We start from the raw sequence: 25051 nt of genomic DNA, 5'->3' as shown, positions 1-25051 counted from the left end.
TTAAGACTTAAGCTGTGGGGCTAGAAGTCAAATTGCACACGTTTAAGGACTGAGAGGTGGTGGTAAAATGCGAGCATGCATTTGCACACAGTAGGCCTTGTAGAGAAGGTTGGGGTCAACGTGGACAATAGGACAGAGATGACCACTCTTTTTTTTTTTTTTTTTTTTTTGTGAGGAAGATCAGCCCTGTGCTAACATCTGCCAATCCTCCTCTTCCTTTACTGAGGAAGACTGGCCCTGGGCTAACATCTATGCCCATCTTCCTCTACTTTTTTGGGACGCTGCCACAGCACGGCCTGACAAGCAGTGCGTCGGTGCGCGGCCGGAATCCGTACCGGCGAACCCCAGGCCGCCGCATTGGAGCGCGCGCACTTAACCGCTTGCGCCACGGGGCCGGCCCCCAGAGATGGCCGCTCTTGGGGAGAAACGTGTTCCTGCCTGGACAGGAAAGGACGCGTGAAGAGGGTACAAATAAGAAAGACAGAAATCAACGGAGGAGAATAGAGAATAGCAAATAACCTAGAGTGTTTATCTCAGTAAATTTGGAGAGGAGGCCATCTGTTGAGAGTTATCGGGATTTAGGTGGAGAGCCTGAGGAATGGGAAACACTTGGTGTGGTCTCTGTGTCATGAGACACTCAGGGCTCTGTCTGAGGAAGATGGGTTCTTGAGTCCCCATGTGTATGAAGCAAATTCACATTGGGCACATCCAGGTAAGAGAAACCCCATCATGCACCTTAAGGCTTCCCAAAGATTTTTAAAAATAAACTATTTTATAAAAACAAGGATGTATGTGTGTGTGTTGTAACAAGGGCTTCGTACAAAAAAAATCTCCCCAATCTTTCCACCCATCCCCCCCAAAATGGAGAAAGTTTTTATTTGATTGAAAGGCTTGATAATCTTCAAGTAAAATGGTATTGCTTGAAAAGCTTTATGCAAATCTAAAACTAGTCACAAACATTTGCAATGAGCAATTGTTCATAACTGTAACCCTTATTTTTCTTTCTCTAGAATATATGTCGTACCACAGGAAAAATAAAATACACAACCAACAAAAAGTTCTCAGACAAATCTCTAGAAATCGATCTCAAGCAAACACGTAGGTTAGGTCAGATCAGATTGTAAGAGTTGCCATAAAAGGTGCTTTCTGGGTCATTTTAAATACCTACCTCCACGTGTACAAAGCAAAATTGAGATGGTAGACTCAGATGGACATTTCTGGACCTTTGACCTTATGTTTTTAAAGATCTTTGTAAGTTTATTTTGCATGTGTAGAGTTTTAAAGCATTAGCTATTATTGCTTTGGACTTCAAATCATTTTTGAAAGCTCTATAAATAGAAAGTATTGATGTTTCTAAAAAAGAGTTTTCTCTGTCTTGCATTTTCTCAGTGAAATGCTAAGTACAGGAGCATGTGTTTCTGTCTTCAACTACAACTGCCCTTCACCTTGGGAGCTAATTTCCATTCCTTCAAAAGAATAAACACAAAAGGAGTGCATCCAGCTTGTTGAAATAGAATCTCTTGAAAGTCTCTTCCCATTTATTTCAGAGCTATCCTATCCTTCTTCTCTCTCTCTCACCAATGCAATGTCCAGCACCCAGCTGTCTCGGGAATAACATACACGTGGCTCTTAGCGCTTCTAAAAGGTCCTTAATAGCAGCGCAGGCTTTGGCTCCCCCAGGAGCCCAAAGGGTCTCTCGCCTGTGATAACTGGAGCCTCTCAGCCCAGGGGCCCCAGATTCAGTCCCTTCCTGAACAAGACCCTCACAGGTCCCCCGGCTTTGCTTCTGAGCTTCAGGAGGACTATAAACATGCATTGACAAATGCCTCCCTGCAGTGGGGCAGGCATAAATCCCCACAAACTGTCACTACACAAAGAGGAAACTTTACAGTGTGTGCCACGAGGACTGACTCTTTTCTCCTTTTCCAATTAAAACAATTTAACCTCTTTTCTGGGTCCAAGGTTCTCTCTCTCTCTTTTCCAATTTGATTTTATAACCACCAAAATTTCTCTCAGTGACAGTGTTTTCTAGTTTCAATCCTGTCAATGTTCTCCAAACCACAGTTCGTTCACCTACATTCTTTTTATGCCTCTATCTACAATATTCATTTTAAGACAATATGCAATGGAGTGTTCTCTAAAATTATTACTTCCATATACCATTGAAAATACCTGCTCCGTTGGGAGGATTATTAAGGAGTTTCTGTGAGTTACGATAATAGATGTAAGGATCATGTCTTTTCTCAACTGCAGATACAGAAGAGAAATACAAATTGATATTGCAAGTTACATCTATGACAAAAAAAAAGTAGGGGGGAGAAATTAGCCACCATCCTTTCCCCTCCCAGATGCCCACCCTTCCCCCACTCCGCCGTCTGTGCTGGCTCCCTGCGCTAGATTTCTCTGTTAACAAAGCCCCACCTATTGATTCTGCTTGAATTCACCCCCCTGGCTCCCCTCCCTCTCCTTTTGCCCCCAGAAAACACAAGTCCTAATGGTGATCCCTTTGTCTGCTGAGTTATGGTCTGAAAGGCATGTCCTCCCTTCGCGAGGGAGGTTTCCAATGTCATAGGGTTTCACATGTTCACTCAGGTTACAAACTAGGAGAAAAATTAGGGGTCTATCCCTTCCGATTTTTTTTCAACAGTTTCTGGAATTGCGTAAGAAAGAATTCAACTCAGATTGCATTTAACCCAAGAAAACAAGACCGTCCTTCCCAATGATCATTGGAGCTTATTAGAAACACTGTACTTCATGGCACAATCGGTATTTTATTAAAAAATTAATGCCTGTGAAATGAGTTTTTGATACAAAGCTGCATGGCTGTGGCTTTTTTTTTTGGCTTTAAAAACATTAATCTCTTCAATAATTCATCTTTTATTCCTTTAGCCCTACTAAATATTAAACAGGTTACAGTTAAATATTTGAAAACTAAATGCGGCTGAGTCTCGGAGAGGGTCCAGGAGTGAGAGGCTCCAGGGCCGCTGGCTCCTCTCAGCATGTGGTAAGACATGATGAACGGGCGCTGTCGGCAGGTGTCCGTCAGATATGATCTTTGCTTGAAACTTACCTGTTGGGCAGTTGAGATTTTCGTGCGTGCAGCCTCACCTGTGAGCTGCTGACAGCGTCAAGAAGGGTTACTTATGATTGACAACAAAAATGGGCATTCCAGGACATGAAAGGAGATAGGCGTTTTGTCCATAGCTAAGCCCACCCAACTCAGAGAGAAAGGGCGAGTTGACAGTCCTTGAGTGCGGTCAACATGGCAGCAGGGCTGGGTTATCAGACCCCTGGCTTTCGTTCATTCACCCCAGCCCACAGTCGCCACCACATTCCCTCCCTGATCTGGATAATTGAGGCAACAGCGAGGTCCCTTTCTTACTGAATAATCTACACAATTTCATCTGAGTTGATCTGAGCTGAGAGATGCAAATTCCTCCCTTATTTGGTCCCTTGATAACACACACTTTTTAATTATTAGCAGTATTGTTTCCAGGAGGCTGAGAAATTAATTTTAGAATGCATACTTGGGACTTAACTTCCAGAGTAATTTTCCTCCAATGGTTTCTATGCAGTTTATCGGCATTGCTTCATCTCTGGGACGGCTTGTTAAGATGAATGACAATTACTACACTACTGGTATTTGAAAAAAAAAAAAAAACTTCTTTTCCTTTGAAGTAGTATGTGCATATGGACCGGGAGATGCTGGTTGCTTTGAAGTAAGCATCTTTGGTTTTAGATGTCAACAAGAGTAGAAACGAACGCTTGTTCTGCAGTGGCCTGCCAGAAACCCCGCCTCTGAAACAGAAAACTTGCATCTCCTGTTCAAAAACAAACACCAGAGAACAAATCGCTGCAGGTCAAACCACGCTGCGCTGACAATTCCGAATCCAGCCACCAAACGATATTTCAACCTATCAGGAGAGAGTAAACGCTCCCATATCTAAATTTGACCTTCTGTTCAGGGAGCGTCCATAAACAAGCCCATAATATCATCACCCAGAAAACATGTGGAGCGGGTGCGCAGCTTTGCAAAGAGTGTAGGGACCAGGATAGGCCAGGGTGATGCTGACTCGACCCGGACTTTCCTCCCTCCATCCCCTCCCTCATCCTCCATCCAACCTCCACAAGCAGCTCCTCAGCACAGACCCTTTTCATGCTGTAATGATCAAATAGAGGTTTCTGATGACAGCGACACAGTTTTTCACATGGTAGGGAAAGCTGTAAGCCAGACCGGACTGGAAATACAATGAAAATGCTAATTGGGAACACAGATCCCGCTCTCATGTTTTATTAATGATATCTGCACCATATTTGTACAATAATTTACATAATATGTTAATTCTCCAAAAGAGGGGGGAATAGGAGCTCATAATTGCATAGGAAATCAGCGCTTTCTCTGCCCATGCCAAAGCTGCACCGTGCTTCAGATTATTTCTTTTTTTAATAGAGACCCTTATTGGGCTTAGGTTACATGTGGAAGTCAGACAAGATTAAAATTTTAAATCTACTTTTTGGGATATAGAGTCATTAGTAAATGTTCATCCTGGCTTTAGAGCTGGTGTAACAGTTTTGTTTTGAAGAACTAGGAAAGATTCAGCAGCAAATGAGGCACATGTAAAATGAGATGCAAGACTGTTTTGAGTTCACAAAAGCAGCCAGAATCTGGTCGCTGGTTCTTACATGAGACTTCCTAGGTTTCCAGTCATTTTATTCATTAATTTCCTATTCTGGTACTTTTTTCATATAATATGGAAATGCCATACTATAACTCCCTCTCTAAGCAGTGGGATTTGTCAAAATTGTTCTGGAACTTTCTAAGGAGGCAATGAATACAAAGGGCAAGGCACCAGTTGAAGGAAAACAGATTTCAGGGCAGTGAAGTGCCCTGTGTGCACACAGTACAGCCGAAAGAGATGCTGATTCAGGGAACCTCGAGCAGTACTAGTGTTGACTTTTACTTTCAAGATGCTGGGTTATGATTATGTTGACAGACCCAAGATGCTCAATTGATCTTCGGCATTTTAAAGTTTAACGAGTTACCCTTTACTTAACATTAATGAGTGCTGGTCATATAGCCGTGCCCATTTTGATGTTTTTAAAAAATAAAATTTGAATTCTCCTTGTTCCCAGTCCACTGCTGCTTTGTAGGTTATCAAAGCTCATTTGTAAATCACTATGCAACCTCCAAGCCAGTGTGCTAAGTGGAATCATTGTGATCCGAAAATTATGAAGGGAAGCTTTCTAAAGAGCATTCCTCAGACCCAAAAACATCTTGGTCATTGGAAAATCTAGGCGAAGAGAAAATTCACTGCTTTAAACTGATGAGGATCAAATTGGAAACTGGGAATTCCTCTCTTTTTTGCCTTTGAATTCTGGAAGATGCTACTGATGGAATCAAAACAGTATTTAAAAGTGACCACTTATGTGTTGATGTCAACTAAAAACTCTAAGAAGATGCAGAAAAAGGGAAGAATCTCTTTTTTTTTTTGACACATCACCTACTTCCTCCCCTATGTTAGCAGTTTAGTGGTCTCCCAGTGGCAGTGACTATTGGGGACAAAGGGTTGGATCCTTCCACACTGGTCCAAATAAAACACTTGTCACGTAGTTTCTTTGAGAGATACCAAATTGCCCTGGGCACAGAGTCTTTCCCTTCACCTTTAACATCGGGCTTGAAATTAGCTCTTTTACGGATTCACTTATTCTAGTTTTTCTATGAGGCCATGCACATGTGCAAGCGCATTTCACCCGTTCCTCTGCCTGTTCAGGGAGCACCTGCTATGTGCAGGTACTGTGCTCCATGACAGAACTGATGTCTCAAGAGAGTGCCTCTCTGAAAGTTGGGGGAAATTTATTTCTCCCTACACTGTGTTTTCCAAAGTCAAGTTTCTGAGGCCTGATTACTGAGCATGCTCTGCTTTTGACAACCTGGTTTCTCTCTACAAAAATGGAGCAATGAAATGGGATGCTCAGTATTGTGGCAGCATTTCTGTGTGGGTTAAGTTGTCTAGATTCATGCTACCCTGGTTTTCCTATGTCCTCAAACACCTGTAAACTTACCTGACCACTGAACCAAGAAGCTACAGGAAAAATTGTGGGAGGCCTCGTAGTTCCTTCAACAACAGAATTAAATCCTTCATTGAACAGTTCAACAGACAATGGATTCTTCAAACATCTTCCCCGATAATTCCATCAAAACAAATTAAAGCACGGACACCAACATCAGTTCTGGTGGAAAGCTAAGCATTCATTCATCCAGGCTCATGCCTATCACCAGACGGTTCCCCCAAAATTCACCTGTTGGAATCCTAATGCCCAATGTGATAGTATTAGAAGGTGGGGTCTATGGGAGGTACTTAGGTCATGAGGACAGAGCCCTCATGAATAGGATTAGTGCCCTTGTAAAAGAGGCTTCCAGAGCTCTCTCTCCCCTTCCACCACATGAGGGCACAGCAAGAAGTCTGCGACCCGAAGAGATCCCTCACCCAACCATGCTGGTACCCTGATCTCAATTTCTAGCCTCCAGAAAGGTGAGCAACAAATTTCTGCTATTTATAAGCCACCTGTCTGTGGTATTTTGTTACAGCAACTGAAATGGACTAAGCCACTAACAAACTACTAAATAAAATGCAATATACCCTCTACTTTGACAAATATATCTTTATAATTACAAAATAAATTAAATGTGCATAGGTCTAGATATTCTGTGGATAGACAGGAGATATTTGGATGAGTAACAAAATAGTTGTATACAATATTAATAAATTATTATATATTTATTTCATACAATTTTTCTTGCCTTTATTTCAGAAAATTCCCTAATTATGGTGCTATAATGCAGAATTTTTTCATATAATTTGTGTTCTACTGACAGTAATAGCACATTAAGCAATCTTTCTTGGGTCATTGTAGTTTTTAGATTTTTGTAGACAGTTTTCATTATTGCATTTTGAAAAGACATCACACTGCTGAAGCAATAGAAACTGAAATTATAAGTAAAATTCTTAAAGCAATTCATAGATTTGAAAATAAACCATGAATTCTACACACCACGTTCGACACTGTAATGTGGTTGTGTGGGACGAATCACTATTATCGCAGAAAGTATGAAAACATTTTAATTTTATCATATAAATGACTATTATTTATATAATACTTTCACTTAAATCAGCAGGTGGATCTACAAAGTATTTCTTTAGCCCTTTCAAATTTTTCAATGCAGGAAATTTTTAAATAAAACCAAAAATAGAAGTATGCTGTTTGTGGTCAGAACAGTCTCCTTAGAAGTTCTTTTGAGGAATATTTGCAAAAGAATCTTCCTCGTGGTGGCCTTGCAAAGTACAAACCATAAATTAAGGAATAACAAAATTTTGCATCAAAATATTCAAATAAGCTGAAATGGGGGCCGGCCCACTGGTGCAAGCGGTTAAGTGCGGGTGCTTCGCTGTGGCGGCCCTGGGTCCACTGGTTCGGATCCCGGGCACGCACCTGACGCACCACTTGTCAAGCCATGCTGTGGCGGAGTCCCATATAAAGTGGAGGAAGATGGGCACAGATGTTAGCCCAGGGCCAGTCTTCCTCGGCAAAAAGAGAAAGATTGGCAGATGTTAGCTCAGGGCCGATCTTCCTCACAAAAACAAAAAAGGGGGGGACAAAAAAAAAGCTGAAATGTGCTTTTGAAATTTTAATAAAAACCCTCATTAACTACTTTTACTAAAAATAATTCACAGTTTTGCATTCAATATCCATTGAGTTCCCATGTAAAAAATTGGTAGCCTGCTTCAACCTTGTGACATCTAGACCTACATACATAAAAAGTTAAGAGTAATTTGACTTATTTAATGTTGCAAAGTGTTCCTCGATCCATCTTATACAACCGTTGTGAAATCTGTGCTAATTCACAAGTTCCTTCGGAACAAAAATTGGTACATGACGAGAAGCAAAGTAATGGAATCTCCACATTACTGGGAAATGATACTTCATTATGCGAGAGTCTATTGTATTTGCGCTATCTGAGAAGAAGGATTTGACAAGCTAATTAATTTGTCTTTTCTTTTACCTCCATCTCTCTGCCCCCAATCCTCTCTGCAGTGAGAAGCAGTGTCTATCTTCAATGCTGGCAGCAGCACGACCCCAGTCTTGGTGCATTTAGTCACCTTTTATGTCAAGGATGCAGTGGTGGCTGTGGAGAAGGGATTCCTGGGGATGTTACATGATGAGATCTTCAGCGTTCTCGGCTGCACTGGGACCACACTATCCAGCAGGAGCTGGGCACCCAGCATACTAAGGCAGGGGCTATTTGACAACTGGACGGCCATACCATCATGTGCCAGCTGAATACTGCATGGGCCTGGCACCTGGAAGGCCTTCAAAATATTTATTAAGTAGATGAATGAAAGGATGAATGAAGATAGAAAAATGAAGAGAGAACAAGGGTGCTGCCCTGATGCAGGCAGACAGGCATCTCGACATTACGTGATAGGTTGGGGAAGTCTGTTGGAGGTGGGTATAAGTGGAGAGCAAGAGGCATCAAACCTGCCAAGGAAGGAGCGCTTTCCTCTCTGGACCTAACGCCCAGGCATCTTTCTCCTATGGAGCGATAGCATCTTGAGCAGGCCGGGGCTCAGCCTGGACGCCTACTGCAACATGTACTGTCTGATTTCGAGGATCGACAACTTTTAAATATTTGGTTAACAATTTGAGGCTTTGCTTCTGAAACCTCAATACTTCCTTTGCAATCCAAAAGAGAAATACCAGAATACAGCCAGAAAGTGAGGCTGTCCTTTTGGAAGCCAGCACCCTAGTCATGACTGCCCGGCACAAGCCAAGTGCCTCCCGGGGCTCCAAAAGCAGCTGAGGCCTCTGCACTGACACCCTTACTCTGGAGGGGTGAGAGGTGAGGGCAGAGAACGGAAGGAAAAATAAGCTCAAGTAGAAATAGAGAATAGAAAATAACCATAACCAAGAGAGATTTCAGAGGAGCCACGTACATATCTATTAGTGTGCACTTATCTGCCTCCATTTCTAGGTCCTCAGCATGGTAAGGAAGAGACTAAATGCCCTTCATCTCTGAATTCCCAGAGGTTTGTATTGTGCCTGGAGAACAACAGGTGTGCAAGAAATGTCTGCTATTGAGAGAATCTCTGCAGTCTCTGAATTGTACGTTATAAGAACTCAAAATTAAATTCTTGCGATACCCACCATGTCCTGGGGCTTGAGTTATGTAACTCCCTCCTCCTCTCTCTATACCAACAGGTAGAGTTTCACAGAGACTCATTTACTGAGGTTCCTCTCTCCCACACACTGGTTCTATAACATAGTTTGGACGAGAGGTGCTTGAATTTTGTATTTTTTGATACAGCCTAGATTACATCAGGGTCTTTAAACTGGAACTTGACACAGAAACAGCTCAGAGTTTTATTGTCATGGACCGGGAATGATTAAAAGAGACAATGGTTCTAGTTTCTCTCTATTTTCAAAAAGATGAGCTGAAACTCATCACATCAAAGCAAAGATATCTGTGGTGGATAGTCTCCAAAATCTAAGTGATAAGCATCAAAAAACTCCACAGACCAGGTTATTTCAGTCCATTCATGGGGTCTCTTTTGTAGATAATTCTTCCTGTCAGCCATATTGGACTTCGCTTGATTAGGGAGCTGAGATGATACTTCATCCACCCCTGCAGCCTGAACACTTTATGCAAGGTCTTGAATATAGTAGTTGCTCAATAAATGCATGAGGAAGGAAGAGAGAAAGAAAGAAAAGAAGGTAAGGAAGAAAGACAAGGAATAGAAACACGGGATGGAAGGAAGACGGGTGCTTCCTCCCTTGCCTAAACAGCAGCACCAGCTCTGAGATTTTTTTTGAGCTATAACCTTTCGCCATAGTGATCAAATTCCACGTGTCTATGAACAGCTGGGGAGCATGTTAAACCACAGACCCCTGAGTCTTTCAGGCACCCTGCTGTTAATATTCCTATTCAGCAGGTGTAGAGGGGGGTCCAGGAGTCTGCATTCCTCACAGGGACTCCAGGTAGTAGTGACAGGGGCCAGTGGGTGATCAACATGGAGAGGAGCACTGCTCTGTGGGAGAGATCTCCGAGTCCTCCACGGAGCCTGGGTTCATGTTCTGGAGTAGACCCCAAACTGCTTTCTGGGAAAAAATATGCCTTTGCACACAGTTGCCCCTACAGCCCACCTCTGGGCCTCATGAGGTAGCCTTCCTGTGGGTTCCCTAACTTCCTCTGGGAAGAATTAACTGTACCTCTGCTTATCTGGCAGCCAAGGGTTAGGAGTCTGTCTGCAGTCCGCAATTAAAGTGATCTGTGTTCCACGCTAGGACCATAACTGTCATCTCCTACCCTCCAGCTGCCATCCAAAGCCTGCTGTCAGTAAAATAGTACTGAGGAAGACAATCTAAAGGATGCTCTAATCAAGATATTCTAAGTTTCACCTATGGACCCAATTAATGACCAGATAAAATTAATGTTTTAATGAAATTATACCTTAATATTATGTCTGATTTTTATTAGAAGTTGCTTCAAGCAATATGCAAATGAATACTATTTATGCATCTGTTTGTGAAATTGTTGTGATAAGATTGTCCAATGTAGCATCTAAGTCTCCAGGTCCAGGGGTAGGAGATGAGGAAAGCGATCTGCTCTTCTTGGAATTTGCCGCGTGCTTCCGTGTCTTACTCGCTAGAGGATGTGCGGTGCTTCCTGCTTCCTCATGGCTGCCACAAAGCTTAAAGTTTGGTGTTTAATTTATGCACTTAGCTGCTTTATCCTGCTTTCCTTTGCATTGAAATTTGCATTTGGTGTTTGTGTTTGTGTTCTTTTGTTTTGTTTGCAAGATGCCTTAACTCTTAGAGAGAGGAAAGATATGCATTTCTTAGAAGTTGAAGTGTTATTATAATAAACAGCAAAATTATGTAGCGATCCTTTATTAACAGTTATTAATATGACACATCAGACAGGTAACATAGTCATTCCTGGTAATCAGAAGCCATCTACGTTCACACAAGTGCAGTGTGGGCCATGGATCCCTTGGCACATAGGGAGGGGCCAACAAGGCAAGGCCATGTCCCACCCGTTCTGTTTCTATTCATTGTCTTCTCTTCACTCTCTTCCATCAGAGTCTTGTGTCTAATGAAAAGACCTAGAAGGCTCCTTTTGTAGAAATTTCATGTTTGTCCTCCTTGGAGGTCTGACCTTGTCTCTCTTCTAATCCCTCCCTCCCTGAGTTGGTGGATTTTTAACCGCCTCTCTAAGCTCATGGCTCCTAACCCAAACTTCCGGCTGCAAAATCTCTCCAAGTTCCAGAACCTAATAGAATCAAATAACCCCTCTGATGCAGTAGTGAAAGTCTTGGATAATATTGGACAAGTCAAGGGCTTGGTATTGCATTCAGAGAGTTAGCTGTCCTCAAGGAAGACAAACAGGCAGAAGTTAAGATAATACCTACGTGGCTTGAAAAGAAACTTCTCTTTTGTAATCTAGATTCTCCTTTCTCTGTCAATCTGTAGTTATCCCTCCAGCCATCAGTTTCTGCCTGTTACTTGAAAAATCCATTCCATGGTCACGTAGGTTGTAAAGTCTCTTGTCTTCTCAGGCCCCGGTTACAATGTATCGACAAGGGGAAATTACGTATCCCTGTAGTGTACTGAGTCTCAGATGCCCCTTACTATAAGATGCACCATTGGTTCACATGCCATCAGGAAAGGAAGAAAAACACTGCCAATTAAACTGTGAGATAAGACTTTCTTTTCATTTCGGCTTCCTAATCTCTACTTATTGAGATTTTTAATATCTTTATTGAGACATAATTGACGTATAATAAACTGCATATCTTACAAGTGTACAGTTTGGTAAGTTTTGACATGTATGTGTATATCTGTGAAGCCATCACTGTGGTCAAGAAAATGAACTTGTCCACCACCTCCAAATGCTTCCTCATGCCCCTTAGTAACACCTCCCTGGCCTCATTCCCTTCAACCCCCACCTTTCTCCCCAGGAAGATGCTGATCTGGTTTCCATCTCTATAGCTCAGTTTTCATTTGCCAGAATTTTATTTAAGTGGAATCATACAAGTTCTTTTCTTATCTGACTTCTTTCTTGCAGCATAGTTGTTATGGGGAGATTCATCCATGTTCATTTATCTGTTGCTGAGCAGGGGTCCATTGTGTGGATAGGCCAGTTCATTTATCCATTCACCTCTGATGGGGTTTTGGGTTGTTTCCACACTTTGGATATTACAAAGTAACCTGCTATAAACATTTTTGTACATGTCTTTGCATGAAAATATGCTTTCATTTCTCTTATATTATGACCAAAAATATAGTCTATCTGGGTAAACGTGCTGTGTGCATTTGAAAACACTATGTATTCTGATTGGTCCATAAATGTCAATTAGGTCAGGTTGGTTGGTAGTGTTGTTCAAACCTTCTATGTCCTCACCTATTTTTTCTTGTTTTCTGTCAATTATTGAGAGATAAGTGTTAAAATCTCTGACTATGGATTTTTCTATTTTTCCTTGCATCTTTATCAGTTCTTGTTTCATGTATTTATAAGCTCTATTGGGTGCATAAACCTTTGAGATTGCTATGTGCTCTTGACGAATTGATCCCTTTATCATTATTAAATGAGATCTTTTATCCATTGATAAAGTTTTGTTGACTGAACTACTAAGGGGTTTTCACTCCGCCATCATGCCATCAGAATAATAGCTAACGTCACACATGACTAGGGAATGGCTGCCTGGCCATCAGGGCCTCACAGGTGCATATGAGCTTCAGAGATGTTAAAATGTAAAACTTCAACATGTGCTTAGAACTGACGACATAGGGATATTACATAGTGTTTGCGACACTGATTATTTTTAATGGAAATCTCCCAGGAATGTTCTCTAGGGAGTCCTTTATTCACCTCAGGTTATGTCTGTTCAGATAGTCCAAGATCTTTTTAGCTGTGCTGTAGAGTGATGTGGAAAATGAGAAACATGGCTGCGGGCACAAGAGTGTTAAAGTGAGAAGCCGTGCTCCTCCTGGAAGGTGGCCCATCCTGGGCTCCTGCTGCACCTCTCGCCTGGAGACGTCCTTGCCTGGGCCAGCCTGGAGGACTCTGGGTTTCATTTTGTTAAAGACTTCCTTCCACTTGTGATTCTGTCTGCATTAGGGCCATGTCTGCATGGAGGTCCCAAGCATTTGAAATGGAAGACGCCCCAGATTGAATCCATTCTCTTTCCCTCAGAGTCTGCTCCTCTGTCTCTATTCTCATTCTCAGTTAATGAAATAAGCATCAGTACAATCACATACATGCATGTGTGTGCATGCCCACACACACACACGCCATGTTCCACAGACCCCAATCCAAAGGCGATAGGAAGTCATTTTGTCCTTCACAGTCTTGCCCCAAACTCTCCTGTGAATCTCATCTGTCCCGTGTATCCCATCCCATCCCCCATCCTTTCCCTACATAACACCCCTGCTCCAGTCACCCCGAAATTCTCATTATGCCCCAGGTGTGCCTTTTCCTTTCCTTGATTTATGCCAAGAATACACTTACTTTTCACATTGATGTCTAGAAAATTATTTCTCATCCTCTGCAACAGAACTCCCACTGTTTTCCTGAGCAGAGATTTCCTGCAGTCCCAGGGCAGGCTTAGCGTCTCCCTCTCAGCTGCGCCTTCTCCAGGTGCTGAGCGGCTGTGTATCTGGCTCCTTCTCTGGGCTGTGTCCTAAGGAAACAGACCTTATTTTGTTAGCCGCTCTTTCTCTAGTCTCTGTCATTAACCTCAGCCTGCCAGCTGATGGACGTGTGTGAGGGGCTTCCCTCGTCTGCCCTCCTCACAGACCCTTCTATGACTTAGCTGGATAACCAGGTGCCTGGCTGAGTGAGGTGTCTGCCTTCTTACTCTTTCTGCGTCTGCAGCTCATGGCAGCAGCTCTTGGCTGGCCCAGGTCCGCGGGCTGCTCTGTCCCGTCACCTCACTGGTGTCCTGCACGCCCTTGGTCTTCCTCGTGACAGGTTTGTGCTTCAGGCAGGCACACTAGACGCTGCCCTTGGGCGTGTGCCTGCAGTTCTCTGGTTATCTTGTTAACTCTCCATATAATGGGAGGGGATATTTATCTACCCTTTGGAAAAGCATTATTTCTGGGAAGGAGCCTGGATTCCTGGCAGAGTGTAACCAGAAGGACCATTGCCCTGTAAACAAAATCGCATCAGTGCCTCATCTAAACGGAACGTTCAAAGGGACTGCATGCCCGAGAGCCAGCATGGACCAGTGCAGGGCCCGGCATTCAGCGAGTGCCCACTGGGACCCTCGCTGTGCCTGCCTGCTCTGCCTGCTGTGGGTTCTCAGGAGGAAGCAAAAGTAATGATTGGCCTGTGCTCACACTGACAGATGATGACAAAGTGAGAAACTAGTGAAATAACTTTGTTTGAAAACTCAGTGTGTACAGAACCAAGACCATATTTTCATATCCTCGACCTTTAATTATGGCCATGCATGCAGAGGCAATATTGATCAAGTATTTGGTAAGTCAGAAAAAATATTGCAATTAGTCAAAGAAGAGGACTCATTCTTTTATACATTTCTGTTCATTCAGTCTAGTCAAATATTGATCAGTTCCTCTGTCAGAGGCACATGGAAATGAACGTGGAGCTTGATTCAGGGATTTCCAAAACAATTAAAGTTACTGTGTTTTTTATATATTATCCAAAAGCGGGGAATTTTTAATAATCTACTTATTTTAAAACTCAGGAAAATCTCGGTTTGTTTTTGAAATAATTTGCCTAAAGCTTTAGTCGATATTTTATTTTTGAACAGGTCCTCTTGGACATTTTCAGCCAACTTTTATAAATGGACAAATATCTCCCAAGCATCGTGTGTATATAAATAGAAACCTGTGCTTTTTAGGCTTAATCACTACATCATAATGTAAAGATAAATTTTAAGTAGTTTTTAAGTAATCTGAATAAGTATGTCTACATTCTAAGTAGCCACATCCATTTCATTCAGAGGTCCAGAGCTTTCCCAATAGATATGTTTTTTTGTGTGTGTGTGTGAGGAAGATCAGCCCTGAGCTAACATCCATGCTAATCCTCCTCTTTTTGCTGAGGAAGACCAGCTCTGAGCTAACATCTATTGCCAATCCTCCTCCTTTTTTTCCCCAAAGTCCCAGTAGATAGTTGTACGTCATAGTTGCACAACCTTCTAGTTACTGTATGTGGGACACGGCCTCAGCATGGCCGGAGAAGCGGTGCATCAGTGCGCGCCCGGGATCCGAACCCGGGCCGCCAGTAGCGGAGCGCGCGCACTTAACCGCTAAGCCACGGGGCCGGCCCCCAATAGATATGTTAATGTTCGGAAAAGAAAGTATTTGAATGTATTGTCTCAAAGTAAAGTATTTGGATTTTTAAATTTAATATAGTTTGTTTTCCTATTCAAAAGAGCAATACTATCTTCCAGTAAAGAAAATAAGACAATCCAAAAGAGGATTTCTTGCAGCTACATAATTTTCAATAATTCATAATGCCTTAGGATTTACTTTAAAAAAAAGTCATCACCAGATCGCTTACATTAATTCCCATGAAGCCAAATTCAAAATTCCTTTTGGGCCTCTGACAAAGCTTTTATATTAAGAACATTTTATCCATTTATTAAATTCATTTATGTGAGATTTAACAAAAGTTGTTTACTTGAAGCTTTAAACAGTGTAAAATGTTTTCAATGTGCTGAAAATTTTGTGTTATCTTTGCCTTTGAGTTATTTTTTAAAAAAAGAAAAGAAAAGCCAGAACAGACTTGTCAGCTGGTGTATCTCCTTCTTGCAAATTTACGGTTAATTTCTGGTCCTCCGTTGCCCATCTGTGCCCCCAAATCCAACACAGATGTTTTCAAAAACAGTTTCTGCTCTAACAAAACAAGAGTTTATGATTCACTTTCAGACTTTGTTCCTTCAGCTCCCTTGTTTGTTCAGGAAAACAGATTTCTAAGACCTGCACACACAGCAGAATCTTTGTGTCCCTGTTTTTACGCCTGTGTTTCTCAGATGACACGACTTTTGGCTCGTAAAACATGCATTAGAGATAAGTGGAGGAAAACACCATAATCTTGCGAGGTTTTTTCCAGCGATGCACCATCCTTAGCATAGGAAAAGTGCGTGCATATAAAATGATCCGAGGACTGCAAATGGAAGCTTTTAAAATCGCCAGCCTGGGGGAGATGAGAAGATGCTCCTCCCCATGCTTCTCATGTGCCGGGGCCTGACAATATGTTGAATTTTGATACATTTATCCAGGCTATTTGTACACTTTTCCTATTTCCCCCAACTGCTCTGAGACTTCTGCTGTCTCCAGTTACCACCCTTGCTCCATGCTTGTTCCTTACTCGGAATCTTTGTGTTCTGCTGCAGTTGGTTAAAATTAATGTCCATCTTGTCTCCCACACCTCCACCTACTCCAAGCTCTGGATGCAGGTGGTTATGTCTTTAAGTTCAATTACAAAACAACTGCTTCCTACATTTCTAAACGCAGGCAAAAAACAACCGTAGAGGGCGTGCCATGCAAATCAACGAGAGGTGGACGGCTCCCTCTGTGTATTTCTAAGCAGCGGAGGAGATGTATGGGACAGGAAATTTCAAACACCTCTTCCTTCAAACATGCAAAAGAAAAGGAGGATACTGCTGGCAAGTCATAAAGTAAACGACATCAATGTTCTATTGTGTCTTTCGGCTCAGTGTGGCCTCAAGTGTGCACTGACATCTTGGGGAGCAGTGGCATGGCCCTGCAACTGTGCCAATCTAGGTACTGCCGTGGCCATCGGGGTACCCACAGGCTTCGGCCTCCGGGGATCAGCTAACTCCCCGAGAAGGAAATTCCAGTCACCTTGAAACTAAGCCTTCACATCTAACTGGAACTTGAGCTTTGCCCCGAGTCAGCAAGAGAAAGGAACCAGAGCGCGTGTGACTCGTGCTCTGAGTTAGAGTTTCCCTTACGTGACAGTTCAGGTGCAGCTCATCAAGCCGAAGCTAAAGTTGGGGGCCTCCTTCTGCTCTCAGTCACACTTTCCATCTATTTGCTTCAGTACCCACCACCTTGAAGGAAGACACGATGTCCATGAGTGCTTGGTATAAGATTGGTTGAACAGAAAGCAAAACTGAAAGACCGATCAGAAAGCCAGGATTCTGGTTTCTCACCATCACTTCCTGGCAAGAGAACTGCAGGAAGGTCCTGGGCCTGTCTCAACCCTGGGTTCTCAGCGGCTACATGAGTTTGTTGACACGTCCTGCTTCCCTAACAGGGTTGTTTGAGGATCAAATAAGGAAGAACTTTGTAAAACTCTGAAAAATCACACGTGGCTCGTCCTCTCCCTTTACTATTCCATTTCTTCTAGACCTTTCTTCGGATATCCATCCTCTTCCATCTCCCTTTTTTCTTAACTTTCCTCCACTCCATCCCTTCCGGTAGTTGCTTTACTGCCTTCCATCTGTCCTTTCAGCTTCATCATCTTTTCTTCCTCCTGTCCCCATTTTGCATGCTCTTTCCCCTTCTCTGTGTCAGTGAATTCAGGGAGTGTAAATAAAAGAATACCTTACCATTTTACCCTAACTGGCAAGAAAAGGAAGGATAGAATCAGAGTAATCTAAATTACAGATGAAACAAATTTCAAACATACACGCAATTCTGCTTGCTGGAGAATGAAGGACAAGACTGTACTTCTCAGATAACTTTGCTAATAGGTGAGAATCATCTATTATTTTCTGCTAAAATTCTTCAGTATAAAAATAAGTCTATCCTAAGAAGGTAGGTTTATTTTCTTTCAATACAAACTGATTACAAATGAAGTGTGTGTATGTGTGTGTGTGTATGAAAATCTTTTTCTATATACTTCTATCAACTAAAAAAATACTTGCAGGCCACAAAGGTAAAATAAAATACAATTTAGAAATTATTATCAGTATTATTACAATAATAACCAAAAGAGGAGGTAGTGCGGGAGAGAAAAGTGAGAAGGAGGGAGAGATGGGAGAGAGGGGAGGTGGAGGGGGGAAGAGGAGAGGGAGGGAGAGAACCAGAGAGAAGTCCACCTCAATGTAAATACTTGGGCACATAAGGTAGGACACTAGTTCTCAAAATTCTGTGTGTAAAAAAGTCACCAGGAAAGCTTTATCCAGATCCTTGGCCCCTACCCCATAATTCTGATTTGGGAGATCTGGGATGGAATTCTGGAGTCGGTATTGTTAATACACACTCCAGGAAATTTTGATGCAGGTGGTCCATTTTCAGGTTAGTGAAATTGTTTTCACATTCAGTTTTCACATTAGATTCTTCTAGGGAACTCTGGAAATAAAGATGGGTGATCTTGGGTTGAGGTCCAGGCATCAGTCCTTGTAAAGTCTTCCTGAATGATTAACATTCAGGCAGGGTAAGGAGTTACCGTCTGAAGAACATCGACTTTGAGCTCAGAAAACCTAGGATTGTAATCACAGCTCCAACACTCAACTGTGCCACTTTGAACAAATGACTAAACTTCTCTGGGCCTCTGTATCCTCCTTTGTAAATTAGGGGACAATCATTCCCACCTCAGGGACTGGAGCAGCGGGTTCTCAGCCTTGGCTGCATATCACAGTCTCCCGGGAAGTTTCAGCCATGTCAGGCCCCTCCCAGCTGAGTCAGAACCAGTGGCAGCAAAATCGAGCTCAGTGTTTGCGAAGCTCCTTGGGGGCCTTCGTGCTTGAGAACCTGTGGATTGAAGATTAAAGGAGATGGTGGCATCGATATCAATATTCTACTACTAATAATGGAAACCCTGGCTGGCATATGCTGTGTGCTCTCTGGGCAGGCGGGACTGTTCTGGCATCATACATGGGATGCCTTTTTCCATCCTCAGCACCCCCAGGGGGTAGACTGTGCTTTAGTGAAGCATCTCCCACAGTTTCTGGCTGCTGCGTAAACTTTCCCAGTGTAGACAGAAAAAGGAACAGGTGTGTCAAAGGGAGACGTGCACTCTGGTGCCCTGGCAGCAGGGCCAGTGGACTTGTGGGCAGCCTGGCCGGGCCGGCGTTGCTGGCAGCTGCAGGCCGGCAGCTGCAGGTGAGGGATCAGCTGTTGGCAGCAGGCAAGCACCCAAGTGGAACAGAACATTCAGGAGAGAGACAAACAGAGGTTTTTCTTGGGTCCATGACAAGACAGGAGAAACCGAAGGGACTGTATTTGATGTCAGTTAGCAAAAACTTCGGTTGTGACCCACTGTCATTGCTTAAACGTCTTGGGTTAAGGAGCTGATGAGAAGTTAGGAGCATCTCAAATTCTCCTCTTGGCTTTTCACTTCGCACATTTTCACTTCCTGGGAGAGTTACTGATGCTGATGTTCTCAATCTTTCCATCTGTGAATTGGGTGTTTCTTTGGTATCCTGCTGAGCTAAGTGTCAGTGTACACCAGATATGAACATCATATAGTGAGTGATGGGTGGAAAATCCCTGACATCACATGTGGACTGTAAGTGTTTCTCCCACTACAGCTGTCTAACAGAAACAAAGAGAAAGGCAATGTTTTGCTTTCTCCACGCCCCATACATAAAGGCTTTCTGTATATTTCTACAAAGAAAGTTTCATGCAAATTTTATGATCGTTACCCACTGTAATAATTAAGTAACAAAAAGCTGTGTGGAAGATTATTTTTTTCCCCAAGAATCAGAACAGTGATAATGAAACAGGGCCAGTAATCTTGCTTTAATGAAATGGGGAGTCTAATCCACTACATTTGGTAAAGATGTTAAATCAGAGAAAGCAATAAAATGTGTTCCCATATCAATATAACACAATTCTTTATGTTCTTATTATGTAAAACAATCAGCCCGGCTCCCTGAAGAATCATGTCACCTCCGATTGTGTTTTTCTCACGAGCACCTTCCAGTCCACCTCGTATGCAGCTGGTGAATCAAGAGGCCTGTTTATGAAAAATCTGTTCATTACATCACTAGATTGCATCGATGGCATTTTCAGTGGTAAAACAATGTGCACTGCAGACACATGTTTATGGGAAATTCGGGGAGTGGTGGAGCGTAATGCATAAAGGCAGGGAATTGATGCAAAATAAGACGGGTGCTCAAGCCACGCTTTCTAGCAATCCTTTCAAGTCTGTATTTCATCCGGAAAGCTTTGATTTTAAAACCAATTTAAGAAGTCACTAATCATTAAATATGCAGAGATGTTTGTGTGCTTCCTGCTTTGTGTTTTATTTCGAATCAGGCTATCAGTGTTCTGTTTGTCTGTTGCCTCTGTGGGGAACAGGGTGATGTTGGAAACTATTACACTGGGTTCCCAACTAACGGCGGTTTCCTGCCTTCCATGTAGAGGTGAATTGACACCGAAAGCAAAATCGGCTATTTCTTCTTTGGGCCCTTGAAGAACTAGATGAAGAGCAAGTGCACTGCTGCCGGTTTCCCAGTTCCAGAACTCTACCCCGGCCGCCAGGAAGACCCCCCTCTGACGTCCAACACCCCACGCATTGCTCTCACAGGCCATACTGCCATCCCCCCGTTCCTCCCTCTTGAACCGATTTTAGTTTCCCTGCTTCTCACCTTGACATTTTGACAAACTGACAAGACAGCCCTGGGTTCTTCTGTGCTCCTTTCCTTGAACTTCTGCCTGTCCCCGTGGATTCAGAGGACTGGCTTTTAGCTTGGCAAGGCGACCCTTTCTTAAGGGTATGTCTTGAGGGAACACGTAGTGACCTCTCCCTGACCAGGACACGCTGGGTACAGAATATGACTTCTTGCTGTTTGGCCTCAGGAGTCACTCATTCATTACATAAAGTCTTTATCTTTGTGCATATCCTGGAACCATACTCTTAAACAAATATTCTCTGAGGCATTTTACTCCATGGTTATTTACTTTGCATTTCCATGATCTCAATGGAACACAGAAAGGGAGGAGATAGAAGGCTTGGCAAACAATAATTTGCCACCATCTACGCACAAGGGGACAACTGTGAGGGATATTGTTTTGTTTTAAACGAGAGATACGTCATTGACCTGACATAGTGCATCTGTGTGCAGAACAGAGTCACTTAGAAAATTCCACTTGACAAAGCATGCTAGGTAACCTCTATCTCGAGAGAACAGAGACCATGTGGCTTTGGAGTGAGATGACCTGGTTCCGTCCTCCAGTCCTACCTCGTCAGCCTTGAGGTCTCGGAGAAGTCCTTGAGATTTTGTGAGCCTCAATTGCTTTCTACCATTGAGGAATACTGATAGGTCTCCACCTTCTCCTTAGAAGTGGTCTGTGTTTAAAATGAGATTCTGTCCCCTGACTGTGCAAAAGTCTGAAAACCCCAGGAAAGAAATACTCAAGCACAAATGAGCAGCCTGCTTTTAAAATGATTACCCTTGCACTGTCAGCCACGACTACTAGCATCATCATCATCGTATTATTATTATTAGATTTTTAAAAACCTGATGAAATTAAAAATTATTTTGAAAGGTCATTAGATCCACTAACAAAAAAGAAAATCAAACTTTGTTTCAGACGCACCCACATTTGTCAATGAAACCTTTCCTGCCCTATTTAACTACCTCTTCCTCCTACTTATTCTTTTCAAACAACTACAAACGTAAAGATCTGCCCTCAGCAAATAAACACAGATTCTCATGAAAAACTGCCAGAAGGAAAAGCAAAAGAGGAAGAGGGCATACGATTTCTCAAGGTTCACTGCATTGGTTCCTACTCAAGCCAAACTGACTTCATTCATACCCTAAGAGAACATGTACTGATCTTCATGATAACAGCCAGAGGTCGGCCACCCCAGAAGGTTACAAGACATTTTCTCTAGGACCCGGGGGGAGGGCGCGTCTATTTTTTATTTCATGTGTAGACAGTGGAGAGGATCCAGGCCTTCAGATTCAGATCCTGAATCCTTCTGTAATGGCCTATGACCGGGGCGGGTTGGAGAAAGTCACATGTGTCCCGTCACGACTGGGCTCTTCCAAATCCAGAAGAGAATGAGGGACAGATACATAGCTAGTTATCACTTCATTTCTCCTGACACGCCTTCATTTACAATTGTACAGAGTCGAATGTCTTTGTTAAAATACAAACATGGGAGCTCCAACACTTTCAACCTGGTTCATCAGTGGCACCGTGATCGCCTAGTAGACCCTGCTTTTAATTCAATTGTCCTTCTTGTGTTCAAAACATTCTGGAACTCATCTTTTAAAAATTCTCTTCAGAGGGTGCAGTGGTCTTGAATATCCTCAGTGAATGAAATCATGAAAGTTTGAGGGAGGATTTGATTTTTGGAAACAAATATCTTGACACCGGTTTAGTAAACATGATCAGTTCTGAAGATAAATAATATTGCCAATAGTATTAAAGGAAGTGTAATGATAAGTAAAGGGGTTTGCCTTGGAAATGACTGGAAAAATGTCTCTGAATAGAGCTATGTTTTAGTGATAGCATTCTCAGGGAGAATTTTATAGCTTCCCAAAGTAACTCTCCTGATGGGACCAACAAATTAGCTCCATTTGTCATAGGTCTGTAGTTGTCATACATTTTATTTAATGACAATGTTGATTCTTTTTACAATAGTCAGCAATGAAACAGCACCTCCCCCCGTCTCCTCACCACCAAGTTCACAATGTACATAGAATCTGTATGGGGTTGCCGAAGGAAGAAGGCAAACAAATCCATTACCAGTAGAGCAATTCCTTACAGTAACCTAGTGGAAAGATCCTAAGGCTGCTGGGATCTTAATGAAGAAGAAACGAAGCCCAGAGTTATCTTTCTGCAGAGTACCCAGCTCCATCCTGTAGGACCTTCTGGGGGCTAGGGCACCCATGGAGAACTATTGCTGGGGCACATCTGCTGTGGTGAGCAGAAAGCAATAGATATGCTGTGGTGTGACTGGAACCATTGCCTGGTATTGAGGGGAATGGTGCCGATAAGTCCTGATAACAGTTAATTCAAGTAAGAAGTGATTTTGTGGTTGAATATGATACTAAAACATTTGTTTTTAAGTCTGATGGATGTCTATTAAATTGAGGCTTTCTTTCAGAATTCCATTTTATTATAATTGACAGTATTTGTTTGAAATATTGGAGGGAGCCCTGATAGCCACTGCTCAAAATGAGTCATCAAGATCTAGACTCCTGGAACCCTCATCTAAGACGGACCTCTCGGGAATAAGGGACGAAGGTACACACAGAAACAGACCCCGTGAACATGCTGGGTAATCCCAGATTGTAAAACAAAAAGTCAACTTCCGTTACATGAAAGCACTTTGATGGGGGCATTTTGAGGGAAAAAGTGAGGTCTGGGGTGGCTGTTTGAGGCTGTTTGAGGTGGAAGTGAGTGAGAAGCCGCAGCCTCCAGTCTGGCTGGCAGCAATAGACACTTAGGGAGAAGTCAAATTCAGAAACTATTGAAATGGCGGAGAGGAAAAACCTAGCCAATATCATCTCTGTATAAAACAATTAATTTAAATTAGTACAATCCCATGGGCTGCTTCTAATCAGCTACCGCGATGAGAAAAGAAATTGTCAAAATGGTATTGAGGTGTTACTTTATCTGAAGAAAAAGCTTGGAGATTTTGGTAACAGTTCTAACTTTAAAATAGTAAAGCTATAGATTTCTATAACATTCAAGATACAGAGAGAGGAAGGGAGATTCTATTATGTATGTGACAGTAAGCCATCCCTCATCTGAGGAAAAGGTGAGCCGGGCGTCTCCCTTAAACAGCCTACCTAAATTGACAGCTTTCACTGGAGTTTGGGAGTAAAGATAGAATCTTCCCTCAGATTTGAAAAACAAGCTCTTATTCACATTTTCTATTTTCCCATTGACATGAAAATTGCCTTTGAAAAGTAGAAGTCCCAGGAGTACATTGCTTTTCAACTCATATCTTTCCCTTCCCTTCTCATTTTTTAATTGCTCTATGTGCATGCAGGTATGTGTGTATGCATGCATGTGCATGTGTCTGTGTGTGCATCCGTGTGTGTGTGCACGTGTCTCTCCATGAAACATCTCCTGAGTGCAGGCCTATGACCTTCAGCACTAGGAGAGCTGAAGCACACACCTTCCAACACCAGACCTACCCTTCCTTTGGAACATCGAGGATTTGTTTTCTGAAACTGGGCAGGCATTTAAGCAGCATGTAAATTGTCTGCCTTTCCGATATTTATTCCCAGAAAGGAAAATTGGTATGAAGAATAATTTCAACACTTGGCTCCCTGAGATTTTAGAATGTGCCTCAGGCTGTTTCAGAGAGAAATCTGTGCATTCAGGTTTCATGGAGCCCTGTGGGTGTCAGTTTATTTGGAAAGGCAGATTACACCTGATGTCCTTGCAGTGACTTAGTGTGCAAAACACCGTAAGGCCTGCTGTAAACTTGCGTGTTTGTATCACCCATTCCATTAATCTCACACACATGCCAGCACCCACAGCTCACACTCTAGACTGTCGATGGTCATCACCCATTTCCTGGTATGTATAATATATCCCAAGAGAGGCATAAAAGGGAGGTGTAACTCTCCTTTTCAACTATTAGAATATCTTTAAAGGAGGTAGGAATTTGGGTTGGGAGTTGTGATGGTTAATTTTATGGGTCAACTTGACTGGGCCACAGGGTGCCCAGAGAGTTGGCCAAACATTACTCTGGGTGTGTCTGTGAGGGTGTTTCTGCAGAAGTGTCTTTCTGCAGAGTACCCAGCTCCATCCTTTAGGACCTTCTGGGAGATAGTGCACCCATGGAGAACTATTGCTGGGGCACATCTGCTATGGTGAGCAGAAAGCAATAGACATGCTGTGATGTCATTGGAACCATTGCCTGGTATTGAGGGGATGAGAGTCACGTTTGAATCAGTAGATGGCGTAAAATGGATTGCCCTCCCTAATGTGGGTGGACCCCAATCAATCAGTTGAAAAGAACAATCACCTGAAAAGAACAAAAATGCTGAGTAAGAGGGAACTCCTCCTGCCTGGCTGTGGAGTTGGAACATTGGTCTTTCCTGGCCTCCAGACTCAGGCTGAAACATAGACTCGTGCTGGG

This window comes from Ceratotherium simum, chromosome 10 (assembly GCF_057802395.1).
Source record: "Ceratotherium simum simum isolate JZ-2026a chromosome 10, ASM5780239v1, whole genome shotgun sequence".
NCBI classification, from domain to species: domain Eukaryota; kingdom Metazoa; phylum Chordata; class Mammalia; order Perissodactyla; family Rhinocerotidae; genus Ceratotherium; species Ceratotherium simum.
Note: the sequence above shows the minus strand (reverse complement) of the source record.